General features: G+C 41.8%; 1 protein-coding gene and 1 pseudogene across 12 annotated transcripts in view; both read left to right on the forward strand.

Moving 5' to 3' along the window:
* Window positions 1–13,381, forward strand: part of MAP7 (microtubule associated protein 7) — a 179,735-nt gene that overhangs the window by 91,457 nt on the left and 74,897 nt on the right. The window lies entirely within an intron of this gene.
* Window positions 2,995–4,376, forward strand: LOC109249883 (60S ribosomal protein L17-like; annotated as a pseudogene).

Genomic DNA, 13,381 nt, shown 5'->3' on the forward strand with positions numbered 1-13,381 from the left:
TCCCCCCACCCCCCATCCACAGGTGTACTCTTTAGAGTCAGGTCAGGCATCCCCTCCTCCAGGAAGCCTGCCCTGCCTTTCTCTGTGCCTCCACAAAACCTCACACATACCTCTGTCATGGTACTTACCACACTGTATTTTAATTATCTGCTTCTGTGTCCCTTGGGAGACTTTAATCTCAGTACCATTATCTTTGTGTTATTATGGCTGGAACGGTGCCTGCTCATTAAATATTTTGCTGAGTAATTACATACATAGCCTCCAGCTCCCACCTCTCACCTATTATTGTCTGTAATCCTGCCCTGACCTGGCAGCACAGGGATCATGCTTTGGCCTTTGAGTTGCTGCCTAAGCCAACCAAGATAACCTGCCCAGCCCGACCAGCTCATTGTATTAAACTGAGTCCAAACTGAGTCTAACAGTGTTCGATTGGCCATCAGCCCAAGATTACTTGTCATAGCCGGAGCGAGAACAGGCATGAAGCTGACCACTAAGCTCGCCACTCCCTAGGTATGTCTGTATGTCAGCTCCAGATTCTCAAACTTGCCATCTTATTAACTATCTTACCAAGATTTCCTTTTTGCCAGGCCTGTACTGTTTTGAAAAAAAAAATTGTCACTTATGTCTACTCAGTTATTAATATAATCGTAGCTTAATTCTGAACTTGAAAATAGCAGTTTCTTATGATAGCCCAGTGAATTTAGTGGGAAGCAAAACACAGAGCATCTGAAGGCAGTTGTGTTTCCTTTTAAAAAGTGAAAAAAAGCAGTGGCCATGGACTCGTGTTACTTTTTTTTTTAAGTGTATTTATTTTGACAGAGTGCACGCGCATGAGCAGGGGACGGGCAGAGAGAGTGTGAGAGAATTCCAAGCAGTCTCCCTGCTGTCAGCTCAGAGCCCAACACGAGGCTGAATCTCATGAACCCAACCAAAAGGTCATGACCTGACCTTAAATCAAGAGTCAGATGCGTAACCAACTGAGCCACTCAGGCGCCCCAAGACTTGGTTTACTTTTATTCCTAGGAAATAGAAACAGCATGGACCTGGGGCCCCTGGGTGCATCCTAAAGGTTTTATACATCGTGCACACAGTTTTAGGTATTACACTGTTTAATGGTGCAGTTGAACATAAAATTAATGTGTCTCCCTTTGACAAAATACAAATCAGTATGATGTAAGACTGAGCTACATATATCAGCTGTATTCTGTAGCCTGAATTTTGGCAGAGAACATGGTTGAAACCTTTTTTTTTCTTTTAGAAATAGTATGTTTAATTATAACTAGAAGTTTTCTTTTTTTAACCATTTAATTTAATTTATTTTTAAAATTTACATCCAAGTTAGTTAGCATATAGTGCAACAATGATTTGGAGAGTAGATTTCTTAATGCCCCTTACCCATTTAGCCCATCCCGCCTCCCACAACCCTCTGTTTGTTCTCCATATTTGAGTCTCTTATGTTTTGTCCCCCTCCCTGTTTTTATATTATTTTTGTTTCCCTTCCCTTAGGTTCATGTTTTGTATCTTAAAGTCCTCATGTGAGTGAAGTCGTATGATATTTGTCTTTCTCTGACTGACTAATTTGGCTTAGAATAATACCCTCTAGTTCCATCCATGTAATTGCAAATGGCAAGATTTCATTTTTTTTACTGCCACGCAGTACTCCATTGTATATATATACCACATCTTCTTTATACATTCATCCATTGATGGACATTTGGGCTCTTCCCATACTTTGGCTATTGTTGATAGTGCTGCTATAAACATTGGGTGCATGTGCCCCTTCAAAACAGCATACCTATATCCCTTGGATATGCACCTAGTAGTGCAATTGCTGGGTCTTAGGGTAGTTCTATTTTTAACGTTTTCAGGAACCTCCATACTGTTTTCCAGAGTGGCTGCACCAGCTTGCATTCCCACTGGCAATGCAAAAGAGCTCTCTTTCTCTGCATCCTCACCAGCATCTGTTGTTGCCTGAGTTGTTAATGTTTGCCATTCTGACAGGTGTGAGGTGGTATCTCCTTGTGGTCTTGATTTGTCTTTCCCTGATGATGAGTGATGTTGAGCATTTCTTCATGTGTCAGTTGGCCATCTGGATGTCTTCTTTGGAGAAGTGTCTATTCATGTCTTTTGCCCATTTCTTCCGGGGATTATTTGCTTTTTGGGTGTTGAGTTTAAGAAGTTCTTTATAGATTTTAGATACTAACCCTTTATCTTATATGTCATTTGCAAATACCTTCTCCCATTCTGTCGGTTGCCTTTTAGTTTTGCTGATTGTTTCCTTCGCTGTGCAGATTTTTATTTTGCTGAGGTCCCAATAGTTCATTTTTGCTTTTGTTTCCCTTGCCTCTGGAGACGTGTTGAGTAAGAAGTTGCTGTGGCCAAGGTCAAAGAGGTTTTTGTCTGCTTTCTCCTCTAGGATTTCAATGGCTTCCTGTCTTACATTGAGGTCTTTAATCCATTTTGAGTTTATTTTTGTGTATGGTGTAAGAGGCTGGTCCAGGTTCATTTTTCTGCATGTCGCTGGCCAGTTTTCCCAGCACCACTTGCTGAAGAGACTGTCTTTATTCCATTGGATATTCTTTCCTGCTTTGTCAAAGATTAGTTGGCCATATGTTTGTGGGTCCATTTCTGGGTTCTCTATTCTGTTCCATTGATCTAGTCTGTTTTTGTGCCACTTGGTTGAAACACTTATCTTGTATCTATCAGATTGCTAGGAGTATTATTTCTTTATCCATTTTATGCCTTCCAGTTAATCTAAGGAAGGGCGCGGTAAGAAAGAGAAACAGGATTTCATCCCATGTGGCTTACTTTCTATCATTTCACTGAAGGTCTTAGCTTCTATTCCTGTAGTCTTAGAGACCTCCCAATTTCTCTTTAAAAGTAACAGGCATTATCAAGATTTCATTAGTATGAAATATTGTGAAATTGTAAAACAGTGACTTTATGTGTACTTACATGTGCATGGTTGAACTTTCACAAAGGAGATGAGAAAATTCTCCTTAGGGTCAAGTCAGGACAGCTCATCAAAAGCACAAAGTCACTTGTTTCTTTCTCTTATCAGAAAATAATAATAATAATAATAATAATAATAATAATAATAATAATGGCTTCCTCTTCCCAAAAGTGGCCTGAGGTGATCTCTGAAAATGGCTCGCTATTCACTTGACCCGGAAAACCCAACAAAATCATGCAAATCAAGAGGTTCAAATCTTCGTGTCCACTTTAAGAACACACATGATACTGCCCAGGCTATCAAGGGTATGCATATCTGAAAAGTCACCAAGAATGTGAAAGACATCACTCTGCAGAAATAATGTGTGCCATTCTGTCGCTATAGTGGTTGAGGTGGTTGGTGTACCCAGGCCAGACGGTGGGGTAGGACCTATAGAGTCAGTGGCCTGAAAAGAGTGCTGAATTTTTACTGCACGTGCTTAAAAATGGAGAGATGGGTTTAGATGTAGATTCTTCAGTCATTGAGCACATTCAGGTGAACAAAGCCCCCAAGATACGGTGTAGAATTTTCGGGGCTCATGGTCGGATTAACCCATACATGAGCTCTCCTTGACACACTGAGCTGATCCTCACTGGAAAAGAGACTGTTCCTAAACCAGAAGATGAAGTTGCACAGAAGAAAAAGATATCCCAGAGGAAACCGAAGAAACAAAAACTTATGGCCCGGGAGTAAGTTCTGCATAAAATAAAAGAAAAAAGAAGCATGATTTAAAGAAAAAGGAATAATAAAGCCCCTGGCCTTCTCTCAGGCCTCAGCACCAGGTCTCAGTTATCTCCAGGTTGTTCAGCAGGTGAGTTTGTCTGACCTGCTCTCAACGATCAGCCTTCTGGAGGCAAACCAAGCTCGCTTCCTACCGCATTCCAGCCATTCATTGTTCTCTGTCTCTGTGTTCTCAGTGTAACATGGGGACACTAATTGCCTACCTTACAGGGTGACTCTAGGAATTAGACTGGATGTATGTAAAGCCTCTGGCACAGTGCTTGTTCTATAGGTGGGGCTTGATGAATGACGCTCACAGTTCTTGTTTTTATTACTGTTGCTCATATATTTTTTCCCTGTCTGGTGGTTCTGTCTCACTTCCTTCTTAGAACTTGGATTTTATAATGAGCACTCTGTGTTTCTCCTGTTTTACAGGATCAATTATGAGTGTTTTCAGTGGTATTTGGTGTTGTAGAGTTATTTCGTTTGTTAGCCTCAGGCCCCTTTTCCTTCCTCACGGAGTTAATCTGATGCTAGACAAGAGAGCAGATTGAGAGCCTGTGGGGCAAGAGTTGAATGAGTAGAAGTACTGCATACTAAGTTGGACATTTCTAATTAGGATTTGAAGCATGGTTTTAAGTAATCTAAAAAGGTTTATAATAATCTGAAGCCAAGATACAAAGATTTATAATCAATATTTTGAACATTGCATAGTAATAGGATAGTGTTTCTAGCTTTTATATTCAACCTAAACTTTTTGTGTAAAGTTGAGTCTTATGAAAGGATTAAGGTTTTTGTTTTTTTGTTTTTGTTTTTCCGAGTGAAATCAGAGTCAAACTTTTCAAGCTGGTTTAGAATAATTTCCGGATCAGTGGAAACCGAAATGTGTTGCTAGCAGGTGTCTTATCATAGACCCCAATGAAATGACTGCATTCCATCTGCATTCCTAAAAGTGGTCATTCTTGCATGCAAACTTAGCTAAGTAATCTCCAGTTGGTGTGAGTCTGTTCAGTATTGTTATTTGTATAACCCCAGCATCGGCACTACCTGTGCTGATGGCTGTAAGTGGCAGTAAGTTTTAGGGAACTGCTCACAGAGAAGAATTATGCTACACAGCGATATGTCCACTAAGTTCTTGGGAATAAAGCTGTTTGGCTTCTGGCGTGTGTGTGGAGTGGGGCCAAGGGCTCTGGGTTGGAGGTAGGGAAGTCCCCATTCTGTCCATACTGGGTGAGTACTGGGACGCTCTTGCTAGTACAAGGTGTCTCATGGAGCGGGCTCCAGACCTGATCCAGTTCAATTTCCAAGGAATACGAGGGGGGCTGCTTGGGCTGTCATCGTGGGAAGTCTCGTTCTGATGGGAAGCAGCAACACCTCCACACAGACTGGACAGTGTGGCAGCCACCCAGTGGAGTGAGGAAGGGACAGGGCAAGGGGGCAGTTCTTTGCTGAAAAACTACATAATAGAATGTACCTTCTGCATTATTTTTGCTGTAGGCAGTAATGTTTCTGACACCGTGTAGGTCACGGCAGAAACATTTTTTCTTTGCTATAGAGAGATTACTTGACCAGATATAGAAGTAAAACATCACTTATGCCAGAGCTCTCAGAAGCTTACCTGTCGAGCCCACCTAGTCTAGCCCAGCACAGTACAAGTTTAGGCAGAGGACTTAAAAATCAGCCTTGATGATGAAGATTAACGCAGTGATGTCATTCGTATTTATTCCTGTCTCTCTGTGTAGTTGAGTTACACCTTCATGTTACTAAAGCTCATAGAGCTGAGGCTGATGGTTTATTATAGAGGACAGATATTAATACATCAAAAATTGTATGTAACTGGTTGGTCAGTGCAGAGACCTAGATCATAAGTTTTAGTGTGGTCCACGTACTACTTTAATGTGATTTTTTTTTATGAATAAGATGTTTTAAAGTTAGCAGAGTGAGTTTTAAAAAGGGATGGTGCATGTTTCCTTATGTAAAACACGACTCTGACTAATGAGACAGCATCAGCTATTTTTTTCATCTTTCCCATTCCTGCTGTGAGGTGAGTAAATGCTTGTCCACAGTGTTTTCAACGATGAAGAAGGCTGTCTTTTAGGCATATGGAAAATGGAGTTTCTCTTGAGCATCAGTAGTTGCCATATTTTTGCTACTGAATATTTGTTTACAAAGTCAAGTTCAGCCTGCCTGCTAGAAAAAAATCTGCTTAAAGAAAATTGAATAGCCTATCCAGAGGTGCTAAACTGAGAAACATATGAAAGACTGTTTCTAAGACAAGATTATTCAAAAAATCTAAATGACTAATTATACCTGTTTATGAAGTGAACCTCCTTTCTCAACTAGCTCTAAAACATAATCACCTGTGACCCCTAGCTTATACATATTTGCTAGACTATTGTAGTGTTTAAAAAAACAAACAAAACAATTCTTTATGCTATATGGGTTATGTTCCAGAAGTTCATTTGCAGAATGGCAGGTTGAAAGCTGGAACATACACTCACATTATTAAAATACCACCTATGCACCTGATGAGCCACGAAAGCCAGTTTCATCAGGTATGTAGTAATGCTATCATAGAATCTTCATGAAACAAATATGCTCAGAATTATTCAACACTTTCTAAAATCCTAAACTAATGGTAAAATGATCTATCCTCAAATTGCTCATATTCTGTTTCGAAAGCTGATTTTCGTGCTCTCTGTCAATCTCTGCTTCCTACCCCATCCTCATCATTTTCCTCCTTCCTTAGTCTCCATGGAGACCAAACTCAGTATTAGCACAGCTCCTCTCTCCTTCACTCTTTAAAGAAAGCACACACCCTCTTGCACTTTTTCTAAGGCTTTTCAATGCTATAAAACAAAGGAGGTAAAATAACAACAAGGTTTGAGGAAGTCTTGGGCTTGTACTTCATCTGTAAACTAAAAAGAAACTGCATTGCCATGGTATTCATGGACTGTTCCCGGTACTACCAGAAAAAGGGGCAGGTTCGAGGGAGCGCCCAGAGACTGCACTGAGATTCATTCACATTTCATTAGAAAGCCCAGACAGTTCTTCAAATATTTTCCTTTCTGACAGTGACTCTACTGGAATTTTGAAAACAGAACGGGTTGTCTAGGAGCAGGTTCTTAGATAAAAAACAGAGTGTGGAGACAAGCCAGGCCAGTGACCAATATGGTGCTCCCTGGGATGGAAGGAGGGCAGCCTGGCTCACAGCAGCTCCTTCCTCCACTTAGCGTTTGTTGACTGTTTTCACTTCTTCTGGAAGGAGCTTGCTGTACGGGTTTACCCTCTCAGCCGCCCTCACCTCCCTTCTGGCTTTTCCAACCGGCCTCGATACCAACGCTTGCGTGGAGATTGTCCAGTAAGAGACGGTCACAGAAAATGCATCCAAGGCACTTAGAACAGAGGAGTCCATTTATCAGCTTAGTTTGGCTTAGCTCTTGATGAATCTGAGGGACCTGTAGCTTAGGCAGATTGCAAATTTGTAATTGGCTTCTCTTATCTGAAATGGATGTAGCATACTTGAAATGAACATGTGCATATTAGCTGCAGCCCATGAACCTAGAAGTCATCAGTGCTCCGGGCTGTCAAGAGCCTTCCCATCTGGCCTGACAGCCCACTAGGTTTTGCCACCTGCCACACAGCCGTCTTTGTGCTTTTGAGTGTCGCAGGGCCCTGTGAAACCGCTCCTGGGCTTTCAGGCTGGCGTCCTTTCCTTTAGCTGGATTTGTTTTCATCAGTTACTACATTTAGATATTTGATAGGTTCCAGAATTTGAGATCCTCCATTTGGGGACATTTTGAGTCTGGCAAATGAAAGAAATCCAACAAATAAAAAGCCAGGTCCAGTAAAAAGATAATAACAACGAAAGCAGAACACCATGCTTTAAATCTCGCCTTTTCTTTCCTGCAGAGGACTGAAGAAATGCTTGGTCATCTAAGTCCCTTGTCCTGGAGGGAGTCCCTGGTTACTCTGAGCAAACCAAAGTCCTGGCTTCGTCACATTTCTGTGCACTCCAGGACAAGAGTCATAATTATTTCATGGATGCGAATGGATCCACAAACCACATATCCCAAAAAGTCGCTGGCAGTGTGAGTCCTAACACAGCATCTGCGTGGAGCCCCCTGGGTGGGAGTCCACACTGTCCTCCATGCAGGTGCCTTCAGCCTTCATCCCCAGCCTGTCCCCACCGCTGAGGCTCAGAGGGAGGAAGAGCTTTGGCACTCTGCCCTTCTCCGCGCTCCCTGGCCCAGCAGTCCGTAATTCTGGCTTTGAAGTGGGCCCTGGGCGGCCAGGCAGCGCTCTACCCCTTTGCTGCACTGCTCCATTTCCTAGACAGAGGAGGTGCCAGAGAAGCAATTCAATCCCAGCCCAGCCCACAGCATCTATCAGAGTTGGCAGAAGCCGCTGCTTGAAGGGATCCAGGTTTGGTTTGCAAAACTGAGAGGGGAAGAAGTGGTAAGCAAATGCACATAAAACCTAGCTTTTAAGTTTCTGATTCAGCCCTAATAGGGGCTCCTCGCAGACCCCATCCCTGCCTCTCCCAGAGAGGTAAAGCCACCTTGGAGATTTTTTTTTTTTTTTTTTTTTTTTTTTTTTTGTAGTCCTCCTCCTTGGAAGTGGTCGCCTTCTCGGTGGTGTCCAGACCTGCAGAAGCAAAGAGGCTTAAATTGTGGGAGATTAATACAGCAACTCCGGGGGGCAAGGGACCAGGTGCTAGTGTTAATAGAGGAAGATAAATAGCACTCAGTCAGGACCATGATTTCACAAATGGATGAAGATTCAGAGAACTTCAAAGTTAGAGAGAAGGGGAGACAAAGATAACTGATGACTGTAGGCATGCACTGGAAATGGCAAAATGCAGTGCAGTTAACGACTGGAAAAGTAGGCTGAGTAAAGTTATCGACAGAAAAGAAAGGGACAGAAGACTACGCAGCATGACAATTTGAATAAACAGAAAGCACATCTGCGTGAACACAGAAACTTTTTTCCCAGAGAGAAAAGAGGGAGGGAGGGGCTTTCTCTTTTTCTTTTACAGCTGCATGTACCATTTGCATTTCCTAACCGTGTGATAGGCATTTCTTTTTTAAGTTTAAAAAAATGGGTTATCCAGGTGATGGGATTATGGGCCTTGCAAGTTTTGTCTTCATAGTCTTTCTGTAGTATCAAAAAGCTCCTCGATTATTTTTTAAATAAAATTAAGCTAAATCAATTGGAATTTTTATTATTTTCGTCAGCATCTACTCTGAGGTTACATTTATAAAGGGCTGACAGAGAAGCTAATGCAGCCCTACTGTAACCCATCCGCGAGTCTGTTGTGGTCAGGAGGAGTTGCACATAGGGCCTTAGGATGCTAGCAAGAGTTGTTCTGGATGACCAGGGGTGCTCTGGGAACCCTTCACATTCTGCTCAGAAATCCACTGTCTCCCAAGTTGTTTGGAGCTGCTTTCTATTACAGATGAGGTTATTGAAACTCTGCTCTGGCGTCTTTTACTTTTTTTTTTTTTTTTTGCCCTAACTTTTGCTCCTCCTGCTACTTTCAAAACTAAATGCTGATCTGCTTTAATATGATGAACCAGCACCTGTTTTGCTTTCTTCTGGAGGAAATTAGAATACAGAAGATCCATGATGTACCAAGTGAAGGGGAAAATAGGAAGTACGTACAGAGTCCCACAGTGTGTCCAGCCTACTTGTGAATGCCTCGAATGACAAGCCGTTTTCTAAGACACAACATAGGAGATACTCTTATCATCTAACCACCACCTAGTTTTGTGCGTGTTGTTTTTTCCTAAGTAATTCACACGATGTTCTTGGAGCCTTTTATTGCCCCTGTCCCCCCACTTAACATCAAATCCTCTGCCTTTTCTGAGTCTCACCTGCCTCAAAATCCCATCCGGAATCTCGCCTCCAGCCCTCAGCGCCTAGGATTGAGGTGTTGCGTATTGCAGACTAGAGGAAGTAGAAACTAGAAGGGTAGACTGGAGCCAAATTTTGGTGCATGCTTGGACTTCATTCTGTAGTTAGTGGAAACTCTTGTCAGTTTAGAGATTGCTTTTAATTGTGAGTACTGGATAAAAAGTGGTTTAAATAAGTTAGGAGCTTTCTTTTTTCTTACCTGCAGGAAATATGGGAAGTAAAGAGTACAGTAGTTCAGAGATGTCCGGGCCAGGTCTCCGTTATTGCCTTAGCTTCCCCCTTGCCTTACCTTCTGGTTACGAGGCAGCTGTCTACCTTGAACATCACACCCATCTTCAAGACAGGAGGAAAAGGGAGAGTGGGGAGCCATGCCACTTGAGTGCACGTCCCCTTTAAGGAGCATTCTCACAAACCCCACCTAACAATTGCAGGGTTCAACTTCTTGGCCAGAGCTGTGTCGTGGTCAGTCAGGGTTCTGTTAGAAAAAAAGTGCTGGGTAGACATTTATTAGGTAACAGGCACGGAATGGCCCAGAGCCTTCCCTATGCAAATTGACAGTATGACTTTCCAAGAGAGAAATGCAGCAAGCCTTTCCCCAGGTGTGTTTTTGTTTGGGTTTGGTTTTTTACTCTAAAGCACATTTTTTGCTTTGCATCCTGTGAGATGAGCAGTATTGGGAACTTTTGGAAGCATACATTCTAAAAACAACATAAGATGGAATGAAATCAAGTGCCAGGCAGTGTGAGGCAGACTTGGGAGCTCAGTAGAAGTCAGAGAAAGAAACGTGTTGGAGGTAGGAATAGCTTCAAAGATTTCATGAGAAAGAGACCTGAGCAGGGCTATGGCAAATGGATTGGACTCTCTACCAGGCTGTAATGGTGAATGCATGACATTCTATGTTTGTCAGATCCCAAAACAACACCCAGAGTGAACTCTGTGAATTGTAGGCTTTGGGTGATAATGATATGTCAGTGTAGGTTCATTGATGGAAACAAATGTACCACCATAGTGCAGTATATTGTTGATAATGGGGGAGGTTGTGCATATGTGGAGGCAGGGGGCACATGGGAATTCTGAACTCTCCACCCAATTTGGTGTGAACCTAAAACTTCGCTAAAAAATAAAAGCTGGGGCACCTGGGTGGCTCATTCGGTTAAGCCTCTGACTTTTGGTTTCGGCTCAGGTCACGATCTCATGCTTTGTGAGTTCGAGCCCCCATCGGGCTCTGCACTGACCGTGCGGGGCCTGCTTGGGATTCTCTCTCTCTCCCTTTCTCCGCCCCTCTCCTGCTCATTTTCTCTCTTTCTCTCTCTCTCTCAAAATAAATAAATAAACCTTTTTTAAAAAGATATTAAAAAGAAGAAGAAAGAAAAAAGATGGATTGCATTTAAACAGTTGAAGAGATGGCAAGGCTGATGTTCCAACAAGAGAGGAAAACATGAGAGAGGACGCAGATGTAGAAGTGACAGCGGTGGGAGACTAGATTGGCCCATAATTGAAAATAAAATTTTATGTTTATTCATTTTTGAGAGAGAGAGAGAGAGAGAGAGAGAGAGAGAGAATGAGCAGGGGAGCATGAGCAGGGAAGGGGCAGAGAGAGAGGAAGACACAGAATCTGAAGCAGACTCCAGGCCCCGAGCTGTCAGCACAGAGCCCGACGTGGGGCTTGAACTCATGAACCACGAGCTCATGACCTGAGCTGAAGTCGGACGCTCCAACAACTGAGCCACCAGACGCCCCATGGGTTGGCGCATAAATTTAGACAATTTAACAGGAGGTTAAATGTTCTCCTGTTACCTGAAATGAATTGGAATAACCTTAACCTTTCATCAGTTATCACTCATTCCTATTGCATTTTTCTGAGTTTGCATAAGAAAATTTAGGGTTAAGTATTTTACTGTTGTGCAGAGGAGGAGTAGTTAATTATTGATATTCTGCAGTCTTGTATATGTGGTTTTTTCACAGATTAAACTCAATAGTATAGGATTAAAATTACATTCACATTTCTTTGCAAAACTAATGTTTAAAACTGTGTTATTTGGGATTCAGAGAACTATATATACATCTTCTACCTTGATAATTTTATTTTGTTTTTAAGTATGAAAGCTTTTCTACTTTGTGGCCTGTAGTAATCATTTGTAAACTGTTGGCATCAGCAATTTTAGTTTTCTTCTTAAAATAAATCATTATCCTGCTAAAAGTAAAAGGATCTTCTTTCGGTTGGTTACTTTAATTAAGCAGAGTAATGAAGTTGAGTAGTAATTGTTTTTCTCCAAGTTATTTAAATAGTTGCTTTTAATTACACATTGGATTTAATTGAATTGGGTCTAATTTGATAAACTCCCTATCCAGCTGTTGAAACTTGGTAAATTACAGAGACTATAGCTAATTTTCTATTTCTCAGTGTAACTAGGAAACTTTTAATATGGTTAGGCTTTCCTCCTCTTTTCTGTACTTTGCCCCCATCTTTGCTTAGTCATAAACATTACTTGTATTATGGAGCAGAGAAAGAGATAATTTGTGTAGCAGCTAGCATCTGGTGATAAATCACCAGGAAGGTACATCACCCATGGGGATGAAGAGGCTTGCCTTTTAATCTGGTTTATATTAATGCAGGTGGAAGATGCTGCCTTTTCTGTTCTATTTATAATGTTGCCATCTGGCTGAAGGAAGGATTTTGCTTGTTTTATTTATTTGTTTTTAGATCAAAGTGTTTCGGGTTGGATTTTAAAGGATGTCACGTTTGTTCCAGTCAGCCCACTGTATCAGGAGTTTGTACCGTGAATCAAGTAGCTGCTTTTAGTGGTAAACAAAACAGCTGAAGAAATGATTCCCAATAGTTTACACAAAACAACATATGGGACGTGTGCTTTTCTAAACAGTGGTTTTCTTCATTTCAGCTAGAATGGATGTTTGTCTTTTTAGCAGATTATCAAAACAAATCGATTAAATCTGTTGCTTTGGGAAAATGTTGGGGTTTACAGATGCCTCCAAGCTGAAATGCTTGTTTTGTAACCTTTCTGATATTTCCAACAGAGGCCGTAATGTTTTCCTGCTTCTTCCCATGCAGTCCAGGCAATATTCTGTTGTATTTGGAGTTTGTCGCTCCAATTCCCGGAATACTCACTAGAAGTGATACTGGGCAGACCTTTCTATTATATGGCTGCAAAAGCAGTCATTTGATTTTGAGGCTTGCCTGAGGTCACATCAAAACCAGGCTAGAATTACATTAAGTATTTTCTGGGTTTTTTCCTGACACAGAGTGAGTATGACTGTAATCTTGCAATCCTTTTGGTCACCTTTTGTCTATAATCTTAGCAGCCATCAAAAATGAACACGTGTATACTTTTTCTTTTTACTCGTCAAGAATGCTTTCCCTTTCTGGGCTTTTGCCACAATTTGGTCAGGGTACACCACCCACCCTCCAGCCATCTCTCATCCCCTTCAAGCATTTGTTCAGTGTCACGTATGTGCCAGATAGCGAGCTAAACGCTGAAGTTGGAGATCCTAAGGATGAAAGGCATGGCCCCTGCCCTCAGGTTTCTCAAATAGAGCATTATCACAGCACTGCACCCGGCCAAGTGTCAAAGACAAAATAACTCCAGCTCCATTGAATTGGAGACCATCTAGGGTTCTTTAAGCTCAGAGCACAATGGTTTGTGATGAGAGCTCTTCAGAGGCAAACAAGCTGCCCACTCCTGATCCCTTAAAAATATTTTGGTAACTTGTTTTGACAGAATTATCTTTTGCTCT

This window comes from Panthera pardus, unplaced genomic scaffold, assembly GCF_024362965.1.
Source record: "Panthera pardus isolate Hobbes unplaced genomic scaffold, ASM2436296v1 HiC_scaffold_17, whole genome shotgun sequence".
Lineage (NCBI taxonomy): Eukaryota > Metazoa > Chordata > Mammalia > Carnivora > Felidae > Panthera > Panthera pardus.